Below are 3,567 nucleotides of genomic sequence, written 5' to 3'. Positions count from 1 at the left end.
GATACTTACTTCTCCTTTAGCGAAAAGCAATTGGGTCCTGGAAACAATTAGATTTTTTCCTTTCATCGTTTATTATCACATGTAACTCATACATTCTGGATTAAGATTCTAGCGTTTCACATTTTTTTAACGGTAGGAGTTTACTGTAAGTTCATATTGTTTTGGGTAGTTAACTAAAGATATTTTCCGAGTACCATGAAGTCTTATGCACTCTTAAATGTCTGAATTTGTTTTGTCAAATGTAGAATGTTCACAGACATATGAGGGTCCTTGTCTTGGCTGTGTCTCCAAAAGTGTTGCTAGCAACATTGGGTTCATGATTTCTTGCAATTTCATTATGCCTCACTTATTCTTTCATTCAAGCACTGATCGATGATCTTAATTTATTCAAGAAGTTGCAGGAGGCTATCTTTCTGTTTGAGCCTGTGTGTGACAAGTCACAAGAAACAGTAAGACAAAAGGCCAGGGTTCTATCCTCACTGTCCAGTGAGGAAAACAAGCTTTCCGGTTTGTCCAAGTATTTGAGGTGATTGGATATCAACTTTCATGTACTCATTTTTATCCTCAAAGATTTTTCTGGTTTCAGAACATCATGGTAAATCCTCGTATTATGCTAGTATGGAAAACAGTTGAAGAAGAATCCGAATGTCAGGGCCAAGGTTCAGGAGGGTTATGTGTGCCGGATGGGATCAGTTTCCAGAGGTCAACCCTTCAGGGAGGTGGCAGGCTACCCCAGACCATCCTATAGGAGTGCAGCACAGCTGCTGGACTCTGGAGCCAATTGACTGATGACAGTGAGTGGGTCGGGACAGGCGCGTGGAGTGCTTCAGCCCAGCCCAGAACAACGTGGCATTTGCACACCCGTCCCAGAGCTGCGAGTCTTGTGACTATCCTTCCATTGGTCATTCCCAACACAGGGACCCATCATTCTCTGTTCATCACGGCAAAGACTTAGAACATCCGGTACGTCAACCCACATGTCATCCTGTACCAGGACAGACACGCGTTATTCCCATTCTTCAGCTGAAGCACGGGAGACCCGTGGACGTTGGCTGGCCTCTCCTGGCCCCAGCAAAGTTGTGCTGAGAATACTAGACTCAAGGCTTGGAATATCACAGAGTATCACAAAGTGAGCAGCTTGGAACTACAGAAGCAGATGGTCTTACAGGTCTGGAAACCAGAAGCCTGTGGATTGGACGCCTTGGCTTTGCCCTGCAGGATGGAGGAGAAGCTTATGAGGCTGTGAGGGCTGGTCCGTTCAGGGCCTCTCTCTGGCATGGGTGTTGGCCCGTAATCCTGGTGTTCCCTGAGTTGTAGATGCAGCACTTTGTAACCCATTTCCACGGGGTGTTCTGTCTCTGTGTCCACATTTCCTTTTTTTTGTAAGGACATCAGTCATTCTGACTTTAAGCTCACCCCAGTGATCTCATCTTAACTCGATTATCTCCCTAAGACCCTATCTCCAAATAAGGCCACATTCTGAAATCCTAGTGGCTGAAATTCTAACATACCCTTTTGTAGGGCCATGGTTTAACCACAGCAACAGCTCTTCCAACTCTGGTCCCTGAAAATCTTGAGGGCAATATCCAGTTTCAGAGCTGGGCATCCCTTCAGTGTGTCTACACGGCTTCTCCTCCTACAAGACAGAGGAGAAGCTTGAGAAGGGCTCTGTACCCAAGCAAGTAACTAGCCTAGAAAAAAGGGAAAGAATTTGGATTTCAAGACTGGGGATTACTTTAAATGGGAGGACACTGTGTGTATTCTGGGGGTGCGCTGCAAGCGACTTTTCTCTAAACCCATTGTCACCAGAATCTAGTGGTATCCAGCAAGGCTGACGGACAGGGCCTCGCTGTGCCTGGGTTGTGGCCCCATAACCGTGTGTATGCTGAAGTACCAACTCACAGGACCTCAAAGCATGACTGTATTTGTACATAGTGTTCTGACAGTGATAATTAAGGTAAAATAGGTCATTAAAGAGGGCCCTAATCGCATATGCGGATGTCCTGATAATAAAAAGAGGAGATTAAGACACAGACCATCTGCCTGGGGAAGCGGAGCACACCTCATTGATAAGGGTAGCCGCACTGTGAATATTTGTATACCCAGCCCTGAATTGTACCCCACAGTTTTACATAAAAATTAAGAGGAAAAAAAAGACACAGACCCACACAGAGGAAAGACTCCATGAAGATATGGGGGAAGACTTTATCTACAAGCCAAGGAGAGAGGCCTCAGGAAGAAACAGCCCTTGGGCTTCCAGTCTCCAGACTGTGAGAACGTACTTTTCCGTTGTTTAACGCGCCCGGTCTGTGACGTTTTGTTTTGAGAGCCCTAAGAAATGAATATAGGCAACTCTCACCAGTAAAACAGTGCATCCACTGCGTCATGGTGTTCTGACTGCATGGAGTGAATAAATCATTCACCTAGGCTTACTATTTTATTGCAGGCCTTCCCAGGTGGAAAGAAAAGCTCAGAGCCAAGAGCAAGTCAGATTCTGATTATTAGGAATCAGACAAATATTCTCAGGAATTTCATTTTGTTGTATTCAGTGTTCAAACACCCACCTGAACCTCAGTTTCTCTAGCTGTAAAACCAAGCTGATCGCCTGTGTTCTTAACCTGGGTTCTGCATGTGACCCAGATACCAATAAGCATGCCAGGGGTACTTCAAAACCATTGACATCATGTGGGTTGGGTAGATTTTAAAATATCTAAAAACGTGGAACCATCTGATGGAGACAGATAGAAATCTAATCTCTATCCATCTGAAAGTAGAGCTCTTTACTAGTTAGAAAGATTCACAAAAAATGGACAGAAATGTTACCGATGGAAGACTTTTGGACACTAGGAATAAAAAGATAAACAAGAATCTGTCAGTTAAGGAGTGAACATGAACAGGGAACTGCGCTCTGATAGTTACTGTGCAGCAAATAGCTTGGATTTGATCACAGACGCCAAGGTATGTGTGTGTGTACACACACGCCATTGAGTGAAAACAAAGCTTCTTTAAGAAACGAGAGAGAAGGTCAATAGACTGTAACATATGCAGTGAGATTGCACCTGTTCTAAGGGAGTAGAGTAAAGTGGTTAGTCTGACTTAAGGATTAGAGAGCTTCCTGGAGGAGGCAAATATTTGAGAAAGATTTTGAGAAATGTGCTAACAATCAAGTGAAGAGGAGCAAGACTGCTATAATACACAAAGGAATTAACAGAGACAGGAAGCTGTAAAAAAATAACAATCAAATACTGAGATTTGTGTTTAGGATAAGAGGAGACCAGTGATGGCTTGAGAGTGAGGACCCCAGCAGGGAAGGGTAGATACAAAGAAAGGGATTTGAGAATGGCTCTATGGGGCCTTAGCCTACATTCACGATATGGAGTTTCATTTCCTGTAAGAAGTAAAGTGGTAGCGGGGCTCAGTAGCTCAGCCTGCAATCCCGTGCTTTGAGAAGCCGAGGTGAGTGGATTGCCTGAGCCCGCGGGTTCGAGACCCGCCTGGGCAACTTGGCGAGACCTCATCTCTACAATAAATCAAAAATTAGCTGGACGTGGTAGCCTGTGCCTGTAG

The sequence above is a fragment of the Carlito syrichta genome, unplaced genomic scaffold, assembly GCF_000164805.1.
Source record: "Carlito syrichta isolate Samal-C Ts95f unplaced genomic scaffold, Tarsius_syrichta-2.0.1 Scaffold305644, whole genome shotgun sequence".
Lineage (NCBI taxonomy): Eukaryota > Metazoa > Chordata > Mammalia > Primates > Tarsiidae > Carlito > Carlito syrichta.
Note: the sequence above shows the minus strand (reverse complement) of the source record.